A 19909-nucleotide genomic window follows, 5' to 3' on the forward strand; every position below is an offset into this window, starting at 1 on the left:
TACAAAGACTGTAACAAGAGACAAAGAAGGAATTACGTAGTGATCAAAAAGATCAATCCAAGTTGAAGATGCAACAGTTGTAAATATACATATATACACCCAACATGGGTTTCCCAGGTGGCGCTAGTGGTAAAGAATCCATCTGCCACTGCAGGAATCATAGGAGACACGGATTCAATCCCTGGGTCGGGAAGACCCCCTGGAAAAGGGCATGGCAACCCACTCCAGTATCCTTACCTAGAGAATCCCATGGACAGAGGAGCCTGATGGGCTACAGTACATATGGTCACAAAGAGTTGGACATAACTGAAACAACTTAGCATGCACACCAAACATAGGAAAATCTAAATACGTAAGCAACTATTAACAGACATAGAGGAAGAAACTCATCATAACACAATAACAGAAGGGGATTTTAACACCCTACTTTTATCAATGGACAGATGATTCTGACAGAAAAATCAATAAGAAAACACTGGTCCTAAATGACACATTAGACCACACGAAGTTGATTGGTATTTATAGAGCATTCCATCTAAAAGCAGCAGAATATAAATTCTTTTCAAGTACACATGGAACAGAAAGCCAGATCTTTAGGACAGATCACACAATAGATTATAATACAAGTTTCATTAAATTTCAGAAGATTGAAAACATTAAGCATCATTTTCAACCACAACACTATGAGACTAAACATCAACTACAAGGGGAAAAAAAAAGAACAAGCTCTAAACAACCAATGAATCACTGAAGAAGTCAAAGAGGAAATTAAAAAATAACCTAGAGACAAATGAAAACACAATGACCCAAAATCTACAGACTCAGCAAAAGCAGTAACAAGAGGGAAGTTGACAGCAATACTAGCTTATGTCAGGAAACGAGGAAAATCGTAAATCTAAAGAAACTAAAAAAAGAACAAACAAAACCCAAAGTTGGTAGAAGGAAAAAAATCATAAAGATCAGAGCAGAAATAAATAGAAAAGAATAGAAAAGATAAATTAACAAAAAGTTGGTTATTTGAAAATTTAAACAAAACTGACAAACTTCTACTCAGACTCTTCAAGAAAAAAAGAAGGACCACATCAATAAAATCGGAAATGAAAAAGAAGTTACAACTGACACCACATAAATATAAAAGATCATAAGAGATTACTACCAACAAATATGTCAATAAAATGGACAGCCTAGAAGAAACGACAAATTCTTAGAAATGTACAATTTTCAAAGACTTAATCAGAAAGAAATAGAAAACATGACCAATTACCAATAGTAAAAGTGAATTAAATTATTTCAAAAACTCCCAACAAACAGAAGTCCAGAACCAGAGGGCTTCAAAGGTGAATTCTACCAGCTAGAGGAAAAGTTAACACCTATCTCTCTCAAATTATTCCCAAAACACGCAGAGGAAGAAATACTTCCAAACTCATTCTACAAGGCCTGCATCACCCTGATATCAAAACCAGACAAACACATCACAAAAAAAGAAAATTCAAGGCCAAGATCACTGATGAACATAGATGCAATACTCCTCTAGAGAATTATTAGCAAGCCAAATTAAACAATACATTAAAAGTATCACACAGCATGACTGAGTGGCATTTGTCCCAGGGATGCAAGAATGACTCAAAAGCCACAAAACAATCAATGTGATAAACCATATTCAGTTCAGTTCAGTCGCTCAGTGGTGTCCATATTAACTGAAGAATAAAATCATATGATCATCTCAACAGATACAGAGTTTGATAAAATTGAACAATTATTATGATAAAAACTCTCAACAAAGTGGATATAGAAGGAACATAGCTTAACATAATAAAGGCCATACATGACAAATCCACAGCTACATCATACTTAATGGTAAAAGCTGAAAGCATTTCCTCTAAGATCAGGAACAAGACAAGGATTCCCACTCTTGTCACTTTTTTATTCAGTATAGTATTGGAAGCCTTAGGCATAGAAATCAGACAAGAAAAATTAATGAATAAAAGGAACAAAACTGGAAAGGAAGAAGTAAAACTGTCACTGCTTGCAAATGACATGGTACTATACATAAAAATCCCAAAGACACCAAGAAAAAAATACTAGAACTCACTGATGAATTCAGTAAATTTGTAGGATACAAAATAATATACATAAATTATTGTATCCTTATACACTAACAATGAACTGTCAGAATGAGAAATTAAGGAAACAATCCCATTTACCACTGCATTAAAAAAGAATAAAATACTTAGGAATAAACCTATCTGAGGAGGCAAAAGACATGTCCTCTAAAAACTATAAGACAATGACGAAAGAAAGTGAAGACACAAACAAATGTAAAGATATAATGTGTTCTTAAATTGGAAGAATAAATGTTGTTAAAATGACCATACTACACAAAGCAATCTATAGATTCAATGCTACTGCTGCTGCTGCTGCTTCTAAGTCACTTCAGTCGTGTCTGACTCTGTGTGACCCCACAGACGGTAGCCCACCAGGCTCCCCCATCCCTGGGATTCTCCAGGCAAGAACACTGGAGTGGGTTGCCATTTCCTTCTCTAATGCATGAAAGTAAAAAGTGAAAGTGAAGTCGCTCAGTCATGTCTGACCCTCAACACAATCCCTAACAAATTACCAACAGTATTTTTCACAGGACTAGAAACAATTTTAAAATTTATATAAAAACACAAAGACCTCAGAGAGCCAAAATAATCTTGAGAAAGAACAAAGTTGGAAGTATCACACTGATTTCAAACTACTCTACAAAGCTACAGTAATCGAAACAGTACGGTACTGGCACAAACACAGATACATACATCAATGGAAAAGAACAGAGTTCAGGAATGAGCCGACACTTGTATAGGCAATTAATCTACAACAAAAGAGGCAAGAATATACAACATGGAAAAGACAGCCTCCTTAATAAATGATGTTGGTAAAACTGGACAGCTGCATGCAAAAGAATCAAATTGTACTAATTTCTCACACCATGCACAAAAATAAATTTAAAATGGATTAATAAAGACAAATGTAAGAATAGAAATCATAGAACTTCTATAATAACACATTTTTTATATAAATATAAATATAAATAACACATAAAAAATAAATATAAATAACATACATTTACATATCTCTTCAGGCAAGGGAAACTAAAGCAAAAATAAACAATGAGACTATATCAAACTAAAAAGCTTTTATACAGTGCAGGAAACTATCAACAAATAAAAAGGTCACCTACTGGATGAGAGAAGATATCCGTAAACAATATATCTAACAAAGGGTTAAAACACAAAGAATTCATACATTTAAAAAAGGTCAGAAGACCTGGATATTTTCCCAAAGAAGGCAGACAGATGATCAAAAGGAATCTGAAAAGATGCTCAACATCAGTAATCATGAGGGAAATGCAAATCAAAACTGCAATGAGATATCACCTCACATCTGTAAGATTGGCTATTATCAGAAAAACCACAAATAATAAGTATTAACGAGGATGTGTAGAAAAGGGAACCCTCATGGACTGTTGGTGGGGCTGTAAATGGGTACAGTCAAAATGGAAAACAGTAGGGAGGCTCCTCCAAAAATTAAAAACAGAGTTGCTCAATCGTGTCTGACTTTTTGCAACCCATGGTCTGTAGACGGCCAGGCTCCTCTGCCCATGGAATTCTCTAGGCAAGATTACTGGAATGGGTTGCCATTCCCTCCTCCAGGGAATCTTCCCAACCCAGGGATAGAATCCAAGTCTCCTGCACCGTTGGCAGTCTCTTTACCATCTGAGCCACCAGGAGCTATCACATAATCCAGCAATTCCACTCCTGGATATTTATCCAAAGGAAACTGAAACACTATTTAGAAAAGATATATGTGCCCCTGTGTTCACTGCAGCATTACTTACAATAGCCAAGATATGGAAGCAATCTACATGTTTATCAAAGGAATATTACTCGGCCATAAAACAGATACAGAGAATGAACAAGTGGTTACCAGGGGGGAGACGGACAGAAGAAGAAAAAAATAGGTGAGGGAGATTAAGCAGTACAAAATTCCATTTGTAAAATGAACAAGTCACAGGTGTGAAATCTACAGTGTGGGAAATACAGTCAATAATTATGTAATATCACTGTATGGGAAAAGATGGTCAACTAGACTTATCGTGGTGATCATTAGGAAATATATAGAAATGCTGAATCACTACATTGTGTAACAAGAACTAACATAGTGCTGTAGGTCAATTACACTTCAAAAACAATAAACTCACAAAAAAGAGATGAGATTTGTGGTTACCAGAGGGCAGAGGGAGGGATAACTAGTTGAAGGCAGTCCAAAGGTACAAAAGGAAAATTATGACCAACCTAGACAGCATATTCAAAAGCAGAGACATTACTTTTCCAACAAAGGTCCGTCTAGTCAAGGCTATGGTTTTTCCAGTGGTCATGTATGGATGTGAGAGTTGGACTGTGAAGAAAGCTGAGCTCTGAAGAATTGATGCTTTTGAACTGTGGTATTGGAGAAGACTCTTGAGAGTCCCTTGGACTACAAGGAGATCCAACCAGTCCATCCTAAATGAGATCAGTCCTGGGTATTCATTGGAAGGACTAATGTTGAAGCTGAAACTCCAATACTCTGGCCACCTGATGTGAAGAGTTGACTCATTTGAAAAGACCCTGATGCTGGGAAAGATTGAGTGCAGGAGGAGAAGGAGACGACAGAGGATGAGATGCTTGGATGGCATCACTGACACAATGGACATGCTGCTGCTGCTGCTAAGTCACTTCAGTTGTGTCCGACTCTGTGCGACCCCATAGATGGCAGCCCACCAGGCTCCCCTGTCCCTGGGATTCTCCAGGCAAGAACACTGGAGTGGCTTGCCATTTCCTTCTCCAATACAGGAAAGTGAAAAAGTGAAAGTAAAGTCGCTCAGTCGAGTCCGACTCTTAGTGACCCCATGGACTGTAGCCCACCAGGCTCCTCCATCCATGGGATTTTCCAGGCAAGAATACTGGAGTGGGGTGCCACTACCTTCTCCACAATGGACGTGAGTCTCGGTGAACTGCGGGAGTTGGTGATGGACAGGGAGGCCTGGTGTGCTGCGGTTCATGGGGTCGCAAAGAGTCAGACACGACTGACTGACTGAACTGACTGGAAGGTACAAACTTCTAGTAATAAGATAAGTAATACTAAGGATGCAATGTAAAACATAATAAATATAATTAACACTGCTGTATATTAATATGAATGTTAAGAGAGTAAATCCTAAAAGTTCTCATCACAAACAAAATTGTTTTCAATTATTTAATTTTGTATACATGTGATATGATTGATGTCCACTAAACTTACTTTGGTCATCATTTCATGATGCATGTACATAAAATAAGTTATTATGCTATAGAACTTAAACATACAGTGCTGTATGACTTCAGTATAATTAATTAAATATCTCAATAAAACTGGAAAAAAATAATGATAAAACACACTGATAATATGCACTCTTAATTTGACAATAAAAATGGCTCTTTACTTTTGTTGTGTTTTTGCCAAAACCCATAACCCATTCTAATTATGAGAAAAAATAGATAAAAAGCCTGTTGGAGAGACACTGAACAAAATATCTGACAAATATTACTCAACTCTCAAGGTCATGAAACACAAGGAAAGTCTGAGAAACAGTCACAGCCTGGAGGGGCCTAAAAAGACATAATGATTAAATATAAGGTAGTATTCACAATGGGTTCCTGGAACAGAAAAAGGATACTAGGCAAAAACTAAGGAAATTTGAATAAAATATTGGCTGTAGTTAATAATAATTTATATAAATATTTACTCATTAATTGTGGTAGATGTACCATACTAATGTAAGATGTTAGTAATACAGGAGATGCGCTAGGGAATGTATGAAAACTCTCTGTATTAGCCTTAGACCTTTTCTATAAATCTAAAAGTATTCTAAAGTAAAAATCTCATTTAAAAAAATCATTTCGAGCTGCATATGGGAAGTTTATCTCAATAAAAAGTTACTGCAATAAAAGTGTTAATTATGGTTCCATATGCTAGCAACAAACAATCAGAAAATTTTAAAGTATCATTTACATTAGTATAACGAGTTTGAAATTTTTAGAGATAAACCTGACAAAGGGTTATTAGACCTATATACCGAAAACTAGAAGACACTGCTGAGAGAAATTAAACAAGACATAATTATATAGAGAAATAAAACAGGTAGATCAGAAGACAGTATTGTTTAGATGTCAGTTCTCCCCAAACAGAATTATGGCTCCCAAGCAAATATCCAGCAGACTTTTTGGTAGGAATGACAACCTGATTCTAAAATTTACATGAAAATGCAAAAAACCTAGCATGTCAAAATAACTCTGAAAAAGATAAATCATGTTGGAAGCCTTGTTCCACCAATTTCAAGCTTATTTAAAAGTTACAGTAATCAACACAGTCTGATACTGGAGTAAACACAAATAATCAGTGGAACAAAACAGTCCTGAAACAGACCCAAGTTTACAGTCAGCTGATTTTCAACAAAGGTACAATACCAATTCAGTGAGAAAAAGATGGTATTTTCAATAAATTGTGTTAGAGCAACTGTTTAGCAATATGCAAAGAGAAGGAAAAAAGAACTTTGATACTTAATCACATCACAAATAACAAATTAACTCTAAATGGATTGCAGACTAAAATCTAAGAACAGAAACTATAAAACTTCTGTAAGAAAATGCTGGAGAAAAAGACTGAGCCTGGTAAAGATTTCTATAACCCAACAAAAAATTCACAAACCAAAAAAGAAAAAAATCAACAAATTATACTTCATCAAAATTAAAAACTCTGTGCATCAAAAGATACTATTTCTACAAAACAAGCCACAGACTGGCAGAAAATATTTACAAACATATATCTAAAAAAGGACTTATATCTACAATATATAAGGAACTCTTACAACTCAAAAGTAAGCCACCTCATTAATTAAATAGGTAAAAGATTTAAACAGACTCTCAAACAAAAGAAGGCATGCAGATAGTGTATAAGCACACTAAAAGATGTACATCATCAGTCAATGCTGCTAAGTCACTTCAGTCGTGTCCGACTCTGTGCGACCCCATAGATGGCGGCCCACCAGGCTCCACCATCCCTGGGATTCTCCAGGCAAGAACACTGGAGTGAGTTGCTATTTCCTTCTCCAATGCATGAAAGTGAAAAGTGAAAGTGAAGTTGCTCAATCGTGTCCGACCCTCAACAACCCCATGGACTGCAGCCTTCCAGGCTCCTCCGTCCATGGGATTTTCCAGGCAAGAGTACTGGAGTGGGTGGCCATTGCTTTCTCCATCAGTCTAATAGGAAACTGCAAATTAAAAACCACAATCAGATACCACTACTTATCCACTAAACTGGGCAAAATCAAAAGACTAAACTGAATGCTAGTGAAGAATGGAGTAAGTGGAACTGTCACACAATTGCTGGTGAGAATATAAAATACAGACTTTAGAACACATTTATTCAAGAGAAATGAAAAGTATATGTCCTCACAAAGATTTAAACATAAATGTTCACAGGAGCTTTATTTGTAACAGCCCAAACTAGAAAGAACCAAAATGACGATTAACAGGTGAATGGATAAACAATTCCATTGTGGAACTGTGGCATACACACAATGGAATATACCCAGCAATATGACATAATGTATAAAAAAACATAGGTTAATTGCAAAATAATTATGCTGAGGGAAAAAGGGCAGGAAAGACGTATACTAAATGATTATATGAAATCCTGGGAAATACAAACTAATGTAAGTGAAATAAAGTAGATCAATAATAATAACAGATAAGGCAGGAAGACAGGATGGAAAAGATTACAAAGGAGTATAAAGAAATGTTTGAGAGCATAAATCAAAATTTCAACAAATTGTACACCTTTAGTATGTGCAGTTTATTGCACAAAACAATTATATTTCAATAGAAGTGTTTAAATCAGATATTTATATAAGTAATTATATATACCCATATATAAATATATATAAAAATAAAAATTAAAAAAAAATATATATATATATGGCTTCCCTTGTGGCTCAGCTGGTAAAGAATCCGCATGTAATGCAGGAGACCTTGGTTTGATCCCTGGGTTGGGAAGATCCCCTGAGGCAGGGAAAGGCGGCTTGGAGAATTCCATGGACTGTATAGTCCAAGGGGTCGCAAAGAATCAAACACGACTGAGGGACTTTCACTTCACTTCATTTTATATATATATATATATATAAAAAACTGGTTATACTAGATTAGTTGATTTTAATTGTATAATACGAAAACAATCAAGCCAAACAAACTGTAAAGCAAATATGTGTGGGTGTGTATCTCTTAATAAAAAAGAATGGACTAGCTAACTTAATAAAATATAAGGAAATGAGAATTACTAAGGTCTTTGAACCATGGCTTTTTGAAAACCACACCATTGCTATTGTCATCTAGAAGTGATTTAGAGCCAAGTAAAATAACTCCGTAGAGCCATAGGAAGTATTTATACAAGCAAAGAATACAAAATAATTTTACAATTTTAGTGCCAGAAGAGTTTCTCCAATTCAAAGTCCTCATTTTACATCAGAGAATGTGAAGCCTAGAGAGGTTAAGTTCATAGTTCAAGGTCTCACTAAGGCAGAGCCAAGACTATAATCAAATTTGTACAATTTTAACTTAAAAGGTATTTTAGGATCAATTACCATTCCATTCCCCTTCATGGATCACAGCCTTGTCATGGCAAAGGGGCTTGCATAACTCAATGAAGCTACAAGCCATGCCATGCAGGGCCACCCAAGACAGACAGGTCATAGTGGGAAGTTCTGACAAAACACGGCCCACTGGAGAAGTGAACGGCAAATCACTCCAGTATTTTTGCCCCAAGAATTCCATGAACAGTATGAAAAGGTAAAATGATACGATGCGAGAAGATGAGTCCCCCAGGTCGGAAGGCGCCCAATATGCCACTGTGGAAGAGTGGAGAAATAGCTCCAGAAGGAATGAAGAGGCTGGGCCAAAGTGGAAACAACACTAGGTTGTAGATGTGTCTGAAAGTACAGTCAGACATGGTGAAAGTAAAGCCTGATGCTGTAAACTGAACAATATTGCATGGGAACCTGGTAGGTTCCTAAATCAAGGACAATTGGACATGGTCAAGCAGGAAAAGGACAGTTTTCATTCCAATCCCAAAGGGCAATGACAAAGAATGTTCAAACTACCACACCACTGCACTCGTTTCACATGCTAGCAAGATTATGCTCAAAATCCTTCAAGCAAGGCTTCAGCAGTATGTGAACCAAGAACTTCTCAATGTATTAGCTGGGTTTAGAAAAGGCAGAGGAGGAACCAGAAATCAAATTGCCAACATCCATTGGGTCATATAAAAAGCAAATGAACTCCAGAAAAACATCTATTTCTGCTTCATCGACTATGTGAAAGTCTTTGACTGTGTGAAGGATCACAACAAACTGTGGAAAATTCACAAAGAGATGGGAATATCAGATGACTTTACTTGTCTCCTGAGAAACCTGTATGTAGGTCAAGAAGCAACAGTTAGAAACAGACATGGAACAACAGACTGGTTCCAAATTGGGAAAGGAGTATTCACCCTGCTTACTTAAAATCATATACGGAGCACATCATATGAAATGCCGGGCTGGATGAATCACAAGCTGGAATCAAGATTGCTAGGAGAAATATCAACAACCTCAGATATGCGGATGATACCACTCTAATGAAAGTGAAGAGAAACTACAGAGCCTCTTGATGAAGGTGAAAGAGAAAAGTGAAAAAGCTGGCTTAAAACTCAACATTCAAAAAACTAAGATGATGGCATCCAGTCCCATCATTCATGGCAAATAGATGGGGAAAAGTGGAAACAGTGACAAATTTTATTTTTTATTTTCTTGAGCTACAAAATCACTGCAGCCACAAAATTAAGACACTTGCTCCTTGGAAGAAAAGCTATGACAATCCTAGACAGCATATTAAACAGAAGAGATATCACTTGACAGACCAAGGTCTGTATAGTCAAAGCTACGGCTTTCCCAACATGTATGGATGTGAGAGTTGGACCATCAAGAAGGCTGAGCACTAAAGAATTGATGCTTTTGAATTGTGGTGTTGGAAAAGACTCTTGAGAGTCCCCTGGACTGCAGGAGATCAAACCAGTCAATCCTAAAGGAAATTAACCCTGAATATTCATTGGAAGGACTGTTGCTAAAGCTCCAATACTTTGGCCACCTGATGTGAAGAACTGACACATTGGAAAAGACCCTGATGCTGGGAAAGACTGAAGGCAGGAGGAGGAGGATTGCGGCAACAAAGGATGAGATGGTTGGATGGCATCACCCATTCAGTGGACATGAACTTGGGCAAACTTCAGGGAAGGCTGGCGTGCTGCAGTGCATAGGGTCGCAAAGAGTTGGCCACGACTTGGCGACTGAACAACAACAAATTTTAAAAAAAAAAACTACAAGGATGGGACAAGGATCAAGATATGCTCATAGTAAATTCCACCCCCCCCCCGCCTTTTTTTTTGAGCATTCAAAATTTGCAGAGTTTATTTGGCTTGGTTATTTTTGTAATATGCATGCAAAGAAAATCAACCAATCCTGTCTAACTAGTTTTTCCACAGAAACATTCAAAGAATGGAAAGGCTGCAAACTGGCAACCTACGAGCTGTGTTTTGCCCACAGACATGTTTTGTCTGGCCTGCACAGTGTTTCTAACAACTGGAATATGTGGCTAACATTTAAAATGGGTAGTGAAGTGAAGTGAAGTGAAGTCGCTCAGTCGTGTCCGACTCTTTGCGACCCCATGGACTGTAGCCTACCAGGCTCCTCCGTCCGTGGGATTCTCCAGGCAAGAATACTGGAGTGGGTTGCCATTTCCTTCTCCAGGAGATCTTCCCAACCCAAGGATCGAACCCGGGTCTCCCCATTGCAGGCAGACACTTTACCATCTGAGCCACCAGGAAAACCTGGGTTTCTAAATTTTGTTGAAATGTCAGAAAACCTGACACAATTAGGTATACATTCTTCAAGGCAAAAACTGAGCTCTGATTAAGCTCTTGGGTAACTTAGACAAATGAGACAAAATTACTGCTTTCAAAGACCTCATGATTTACTATTAGAAGCAATCACAGGAAGAAATTATTGTAGTGTTTTACAGTCATACTATGTGCCAGGCAATGCGTGACGGATATTGTAATAAAAATGAGACTAGGTTAAGATGGAGGAGGGAAGAGGTCATCAACTTTGTTAAAAAGCCTACTGCTTTGGAAAGGCTTCATGAAGGAGGCAGCATTGGAGCCATGTCTTTGAGAGTAAGTTTTTGCTAGGTGACCAGGGCAGAGGAGGACATTTCAGATAAGCAGCAGCATGTTCAAGGTTGCAGGATCATATGCAGCCACCACAGATGAAGCACAAGGCTAACAATAAGGTAGTTTGAAAACCATATCATAGTTTGAAAAGAAATGATATGCTTTGAAAGCATAGCAGCAGCCAGATCGTGAAGAACTCTTGTATCTCATGCCAAGGAACGCAGGTTTCATCCTACACATCAGTATTATTCCCACAGTGCCCCTGAGGAGACTGCTCATGATTAAACCTAGGTGGAACAGAAATAAAAAGGGTAAATATATGCCAGCTGAACCCTACCCCCAACTGCTGTTTCAACTAGAATGAGCCCTACTACTATTCTACACAGTAAAGTCCTATTTATATTTCTTTGGACAAAAAATTATGTTATAAACCAAAAAAAGAAAAAAAAATTTTAAAGCTTAAACATGAGCTATTGAAAAATATTTACCAAGAAATTTAAATAAGATTAGTATTTTGTCAAGATCTCTCTGGTAACAGTTCCAAGAATCGAATAAAGAAGTATGAGAAGGGCTTCCCTGGTAGTCCAGTGGTTAAGAATCCACCTTGCAACGCAGGGGATACCAGTTCAATTCCTGGTCCCTGAAGATCCCACATGCTTCAGGGCAACTAAGCCCATGCACCAGAACTACTGAGCCTGCAATTTGGAGGCCGCAAACTGCAACTACCAAGCCCATGTGCCAAAACTACCGAAGCCCGGGTACCAGAGCCCATGCTCCACAACAAGAGAAGCTATTGCAATGAGAAGCCTGCAAACTGCAATGAGAGAAAGCACACGGGCAACAATGAAGAACCAAGAGCAGCCAATAATAAATAAATAAATATTTTTTTAAAAAGAAGCATGAGAAATGAGAATACTTAACCTCAACTGATCCAAGAAATTATGATTTAAATCTGAGTAGTGGCACAGAGTCGGACACGACTGAAGCTACTTAGCAGCAGCAGCAGCAGCAGCAGCAGCAGTGACAGTAGAGATATTCAAATCTTACTGATATCTACTTTGTAGCAAATAGTCTGCTATATGTTTTGTTCAGGATAAAAAAGATAAATTCAAGAATTATTTAAATAAAAAGAGAGAATGACTGATTAAAATGAGAAGGTTAAGAAGAAAAAGGAATTAAGCTTCATAGGTGACTTGAATAAAAGCACAGACAGATGTGATTTAAGCTTAGACGAAAATCACTATACCTCACCTTCAATAAGCTAAGCACAAACCAGACCAAAAAAGAAATGTTAAGGAGGTGTAATCTAGTCTGAAGCAAAGGTCCCAGAGTATTTGCTAGAGGTATACACAAAATCAGAACCATCCTTGAATGCCACCAGAAACAACAGAAGTTCTTAACTACCAATATCTTAACAATCTCAAATGTTTTTCTAATGGTCTACTGAAAGATAAAGCTTGGCATTCTTCCTTGGCAATTTGGATAAGATCCAGATAACCAAATGATGATGGAATCAAGAATATTGGAAAGCAAACAAGAATACTGGAAAATAATATTTAAGTCATCACACCTATACAATTGCCAGCTAATATATGGTCAGCAAGTTTATAAACTGTTACATTACACCAAGGATAAGTATGTAACTAGTGGCTCAATTCTGCTCATGACTAGTCTTCAATTATGGATTTCTTAGACTTTTAGAGTTCCAAAGTATTTAAGTGTATAAATTTACCAAGCATGAGAAGCATTCAAATATAAGTTTCTAGGTTTTTCATTGAGTCTAGACTGAAATATTTAGTGCTATTTCCATGAATCTGATTTTATAGCGTAACTATTTTCCCTGATTTTTAAAGGGCAGTGGGAGAGAGAAGAAAAGATTGGAGTGGGAGCCCTTACATTCTTCAAAATGAATCCTATTTTCACAGCTGTTCATGAGAGTCATTCCAACATCTTTGATAAAAATTATAACCAACATTAAATACACAAAACTTTTAAGTTCTTCAGTGAATTGGTCAAAACATTCTCTTTACGAAAAAAGCCTTCATACCTCATTAATTACATTAGACTATAATGCCTAACCCATTAAAGAGCAGATAATGTTAACTACTATTTCCAAGTAGCTGACAATAAGTTATAAAACTCACTCATGCAACATCAGAAAGACCTGGTTATAACTTTAAGTGCATTGCCAAATCTTATATATTAGAAGACATTCTAAGAGAATTGCATGGGCCTATAGCTACATAGTTTAAAAAAAAAAAAAACACATGAAATTGGTGTCTGACTAAAACAAGAAGAATTAGAAAATATTCTCAAAGTATCTTTATGTGGGCACAGGAAGTGCTTGCATTTACAGAGAGAGAAGAAAAAAAAAATGGGGAATAGAAGAATTACCTGAGGGCAGGAAATTCAGACAAAAGGTCCCTACTCCTGGTGAAAGCAAGTAGTCAGTTGCCAGGGTTTCTTAGACTCCTCTGGGACTCATTTGGGTGATTATGAAATTCACAGCACACCAATCTCCACCACAGCCAGCAGGGATCGCTGCAGGGAATGGGTACACAGGGGACACAGAAGGGAGCAAGTTTAAGGGAAGGAAGAGGAAAGGAATGATATGATAAAAATATTCAGCTGTGAGTCACTTTAAAGAAAATACAGTTGTATTTCACACTGGATTAACTATAGGCAAATGCTGATTAAAATCTAAGATAAATTAATCATTTAGGATTTTCTTCATTCTCTCTACCACTGGTAGCACTACTACTCTATTAAATCAGTATGTTTTTAATTTTATATTAAAAATAATATTTAACAAAAACGAGATAGCTATGCTATACAAACATTACACAAAGACTGAACTAAATAATATTAAATGAAACCAAATAGGATAAGCACTCTAAAAGACAAGCAACCTACAAACTGTCAAAATTTTAACTGCCCGAAGGCCCAGTTAAAACTATAATCCTCATTTCATTTCATAAAGAATACTAAAGAGTAAAGTCACCTATGAAAAATAACCCACAAACATCAAGATTGTAATATCGCTAAAAATGTATCCAGCTTTATAAATACATGGATTTATGACCTATGTGTTCCATGACGGCCGATGTATAAATTTACAATAGTATAAATCTATTTCTCCAGTCAGCTAAAAATGTTTCTGAACAACTACCCTGTACCACAGTACTGTGGCAGATGCTAAAGATACAATGGAGAACCACACAAGCACAGTCACTGCCCTCAGAATTCAAAGCCTATCAGGGTTATTCTGCCCTTAAAGAGATGACAGTGTATGGAACTAATAAACAAGAAGCTTTTGTTCTAAAATAAATAAAAAACAGTAGAGGAAAACACCACAATGTTATAATAACAGTGGCAGAAAAGAAGTCACAGATTCCTCTCTTAATGGTACTTTTGGGTAGAAAAAAGAGTACATACAGCTAAAAGTGTCTTAAAGGATAGACTAATATAGAGGTTCAAAATTTTTATACAACATGCTTTTTGGCTGGGAGAAGTCTCAAAATAAGTCAATGAATTATGAGACAGACCAATAACAAGTATAATGCCTAAAAAAAAATACATCCTGGATCATATTTGCTCAGCTCTTAATTTTGTTTTAATAATTTTGTCTTGATATGATACCTGCTCATATTTCACTCATGGAAATGGTGTCATAAACCTTGCGAAGTGAAGTGAAAGTTGCTCAGTCACGTCTGACTCTTTGCAACCCCATGGACTATACAGTCCATGAAATTCTCCAGGCCAGAATACCGGAGTGGTCAGCCTTTCCCTTCTCCAGGGGATCTTCCCAACCCAGGGATCAAACCCAGGTCTCCCGCATTGCAGGCAGATTCTTTACCAGCTGAGCCACAAGGGAAGCCCCATAAAGCTTGTAACTTACATCTGAGCTAATTAATATCAACTTGTAAATATCAATATTTAATAGAAATATTAAATTACTCATCTTAAGTAACATAGTATGCAAACTTTAAAACCTAAACTGCTAAGAGATCAACTTACTGAGGAAACATTTAGACTGGAAACTGCAGTATTAAGGCAAACTGTAATACTGCAAAAAAAATTATGCAAGTAAAAAGAAATGAATGGAGAAATTGTCCTTTCCAACTTTAAAGAACTGCTGAGTCAAAAGACTGTGTTTTCCGAGTTTCAAAGGACGGTAAGGTCAAATGATTCCCAAGTAATAAACGAATCTCCTAAGGGATATTGCAACAAGATGATAAAATACCATAAAGGAGTAATACAGGAAATGCTGAAAACTCAAAGAAAAGCGAACTGTTAGGTGCAAACTACAGCCTGAACAGGCAGCATAGAATAATCAAATTATGAAGGTGCTGGATCAGTGACTTAACTACTCAACACTACCTGTTAAATCTTAGCAAAGTCTAAAACTGCACTGTTTTAATAACTTCCTTCTAGGTGACCGGAACAAATACCTTCTGATTCTAGAATAACAGTATTACAATATCCAATAAACCACGCATTCAATCTCCTTTTCACCTGAAGTTCTCAAATCAATCTCCTGAAAGTAACTTTTCCAAGAATCAATATCTGGTTGTAGTTGTAAATTAATGTGAAAGAAACAGGCACCTTGCTCAATTTTAGATGCTTCTATGAAGTGTACTTAATAGAAGAAAAGAAAAATCCACCCCCTAAAATTCAACTCACAATTTACTTTTCTGTAATTATCTATTGGCTAAGCCAAAGGATGACCACACACAAAAAACACTGACATCACTGTTGCCAAACTATAAGAGGCACAGTCTAAATTAGCTTACAAATAAAGGGATCTCCATTTATATACTTAATAGACAACCAAATTAAGGTATCCAGAGCCAAACTCCAGATCTTTTTCCATAAACCTGCTCCTTCTGCATATCTTCTCCAACTTAATTAATAGCAACTCCATCTTCTCAGTTGTTTATGTCAAAGTCATCCATGACTGTTCTCCTTCTCAATCCATATTTTATCTATTGGCAAAACCTGTGGCTCTGCCTTCAAAATACATCCAAAACCTGACTATGTATCTCAACAACTTCACGGCATCCACCTAGCTCCATGCCAGTATTTTTTCTCATCTGGCTAGTTAACATTTTTCACTAGGCCCCTGATTCTTCCCCCGCCCTCCAATTATTTATTTCCCACTTGGCTGCAGAGTGATCAATGGTTCAAAGCCTTCAAGTGGCTTCCAGTCTCACTCAGGGTAAAAGCCAAAGTCACTACAAGGTCCCACAAGATCTGGCCCTTGATTTCTCTTTGATCTTACCTTCCTCTACTCACCTCAGTCCTCATTCCATTTCACCTATATTGGAGGCATTAATGTATTTGCCAAAAAAATGACAAGCTTCCTCTTCTGGATCTTTGCATTAGTTCGCACTCCCAATTTCAGCTCTCTCCTCAAATAACACCTTCTCAATTAAGCCTTCTCCATAACTGGATTTAAAATTGCAAAGTTTGTCCCCCCACCTCCGTGCACTTCCTACTCCCTTTCTCTTAGTTTTTTCAATAGCAGTGTACTTCACATTTAATTTAAATGTGAAAGTTAATTAATCTAATTACTCTCAGCCTTCTCTGATTAAAATGTAAGCTCCACTAAGGGCAAGGAGTTTGCCCCAACATTATGGACTAGTACCTGGTACAGAGAAGCACTCAGTAAATATACTATGAGGTACTCTAATCTCCCTTCATTTTGCCAGTCAGTCACAAGATCCTGCAAACACTCAACCTTTCCTAATCTCCTTAATAAATATTCCAAATAGTTAATCTTCTCAGGCCACTCTCCCTTTCTACTTATTTCTTCCGCTTTGTTTAGGGAGTATGTCTTGTTGAAACTGTCAAGAAGTTTCTTTTACCTCAATCCTTGGAGCTGGCCAGTATCCAGGCCTTTCCCAAGTCTGTTTCTCTAACCTTCTCATAAATTCTGTGGAATACTGATATCTTTCTACATTATTTTTCTACTTAATCTAATCTGAGCACCTCTATAGACTCTATATGTTTCCACCCCAGAGAAATGTTCCTGAACCTTGTATTGCAAATCAAACTCATAACCATGTACCTTTCTTTAGTGATCATGTCCCTCTTTAATCAGGAATTCTTTATTAGCAGTCACCTCCTGGGATGAAATTCAATTTCAATTTCCCTAACACGGCAAATGAGGCCCTCCAAAACCTAATTTTGTTAGGTGCCTACTAAAGACACCAAATAGAGCAACAAGCCTGACTCTAAACAGTTCCCCACATGACCACATCTTTGCTATACAACCCCTTGCCATTGCTAATTGACCCGTGGATAAACAGAACTGGATCAAACAGATTCTCTCTCCCAGAAATCCGAAACTTCAACAGGAAAGACCAGACTGGGAGTTGTGAAAGATCAGACAGCACCCTAAAGTAGTGGTTCTCAACTGAGAGTCGTTGTACCTTCCAGGGGACATCTGGCAACATCTGGGGACCTGCTCTCATTGTCAAGGCTGCAGGAGTGCTACCGGCATCTAGTGGGTGGAAACCAGAGGTGCGGCTCAACATCCTACAATGCGCAGAGCAGCCTTTCACAAAAACAATCGTCTGGTTCAAATGTCAATAGTGCTGAAGTTCAAGTACTCTTCCAACTAGGCCCTAGGCACTGGCTGTTCCAGATTCTGTGACCCACACTAACAGCTTTCTATTACATTTCCTCTTTTAGCCTAAGTGAAACAGAGCAGGTTTTTGTTGTTTGCAGACAATATAATCTTTTTTTTTTTTTACAGTTTTTTTAATTGGAGTATAATTGCTCTACAATGTTGTGTTAGTTTCTGTTGACCAATGAAGTGAATCAGCTATGTGTGGGTGCTAACGTGCTTCAGTCGTGCCTGACTCTTTGTGACCCCATGGTCTGCAGCCCTCCTGGCTCAGCTGTCCATGGGATCCTCCAAGCAAGAATACTGGAGTAGGTTGCAACCTCTCCTGCACTGGCAGGTGGGTTCTTTACCACTAGCACTACCTGGAATCAGTTACATGTATACACATATCCCCTCCCTCTTGAAACTTCCTCCCACCCCTCCCCTCTTCGTCATTACCTGAGGACCAAGCGAAGCTCCCTGTGCTATACAGTATGTTCCCACTAGCTGCCTATTTAACACATGGTAGTATATTTATGACAGACAATATAATCTTAATTAGCCCAGTATCCTAGTCCAATAATCTGATACACATGTGTATACTTTAAATCAGTTTCTCAACCTCAAAATTATTGACATGTAGGTCAAATAATTCTTTTTGTGAGAGAGCATGCTGTCCACTATAGGATGTTTAGCAGCATTCTTGGCCTCTACCTGCTAGTTACAACCCCAGACCCAACTCTGCCGAGTCATGACAATCAAAACTGTCTCCAGACATTGCCAAATATCCTCTGAGGGGTCAAACACCCCTGTTTCATAACCACTGCTTAAAACCATACAAAGACTGTATTTAGGTGTAGTGTATATCTTTGCAACACCCACTTGTACCTCCAGCATAATATGCCTTGAGCCAAAGGGGGAGCATTTGTATCTGAATCTTCCCCATCTCTTTTATGTCCTGGCTTAAATGTACCCCATCTTCAAGCTTTTACTCCCTGCCCTTCACCTTTGCTGGAGCACATATGTACACATACCACAGTAACAGGTAATGAGGACTTGAGCTGAAAGGTAAGCTCCTGCTTTTATTTTCTTTCTTACACTTGTTCTAACTTTTCTTTAGAGCTTTCCATTTCCTTGTGAAAAAATACTCTCCTAGAGAACTCTGCAAAACATATTCTGTGACAGTTATAGTATGAAAGATCAGGGTAAAATCCCCTTCAAAGGCTTTTCCTGTTTCACTTCTATTAAAGTGTAACTACTCTGTAACTAATCTGCACATGTGTGCACACAAACACACACACACTCACTCACTCACTTGTCCTCTTCAGTTTCAGATCTGTTTCAAGTATACAAACTTTTTATTAACAATTAAAGAGATGCTTGGAATACAAACTAAACAACTAGATAGGGAATAAGTATACAGATTTACACTTCTCAAATAGTTCATCATTTGCTTTAAGCATTTGTTAATCTCTAAAGAATAATTCTCTTATCAGTTCAGTTCAGTTCAGTCGCTCAGTCGTGTCCGACTCTTTGCAACCCCATGGACTGCAGTGTGTACGACTCTTTGCAACCCCAAGGACTGTAGCACACCAGGCTTCCTGTTCTTTCACCAACTCCCAGATCTTGCTTAAACTCACGTCCATCGAGTCGGTGATGTCATCCAACCATCTCATCCTCTGTTGTCCCCTTCTCCTCCTGCCTTCAATCTTTCCCAGCATCAGGGTCTTTTCCAAGGAGTCAGTTCTTTGCATCAGGTGCCAAATTACAGCTTCAACTTCAGTATCAGTCCTTCCAATGAATATTCAGGACTGATTACATTTAGGATTGACTGGTTTAATCTCCTTGCTGTCCAAGGGACTCTCAAGAGTCTTCTCCAACACCATAGTTCAAAAGCATCAATTCTTCGGTTCTCAGCTTTCTTAAGCCCTTGTATCTGAATAACACTGCTTTTAATCTTACAATTTCACCACACTTCAA

At 37.6% G+C, this 19909-nt stretch overlaps 1 protein-coding gene across 4 annotated transcripts in view; it reads right to left on the bottom strand.

Annotated features, from left to right (window-relative positions):
• The window catches only part of BLTP3B (bridge-like lipid transfer protein family member 3B), a 93729-nt gene that overhangs the window by 70629 nt on the left and 3191 nt on the right, over positions 1-19909 (bottom strand). Inside the window, exon 2 of one of the 4 annotated variants that reach the window (XM_005206615.5) lies at positions 13714-13860. The exons of the other annotated variants lie outside the window; for them this stretch is intronic. The gene's annotated coding sequence lies outside the window, so the exon portion shown is untranslated. The remainder of the gene's footprint in view (positions 1-13713; positions 13861-19909) is intronic. 4 annotated transcript variants of the gene reach the window in all.

Source organism: Bos taurus, chromosome 5, assembly GCF_002263795.3.
Source record: "Bos taurus isolate L1 Dominette 01449 registration number 42190680 breed Hereford chromosome 5, ARS-UCD2.0, whole genome shotgun sequence".
In the NCBI taxonomy this organism is placed as follows: Eukaryota; Metazoa; Chordata; class Mammalia; order Artiodactyla; family Bovidae; genus Bos; species Bos taurus.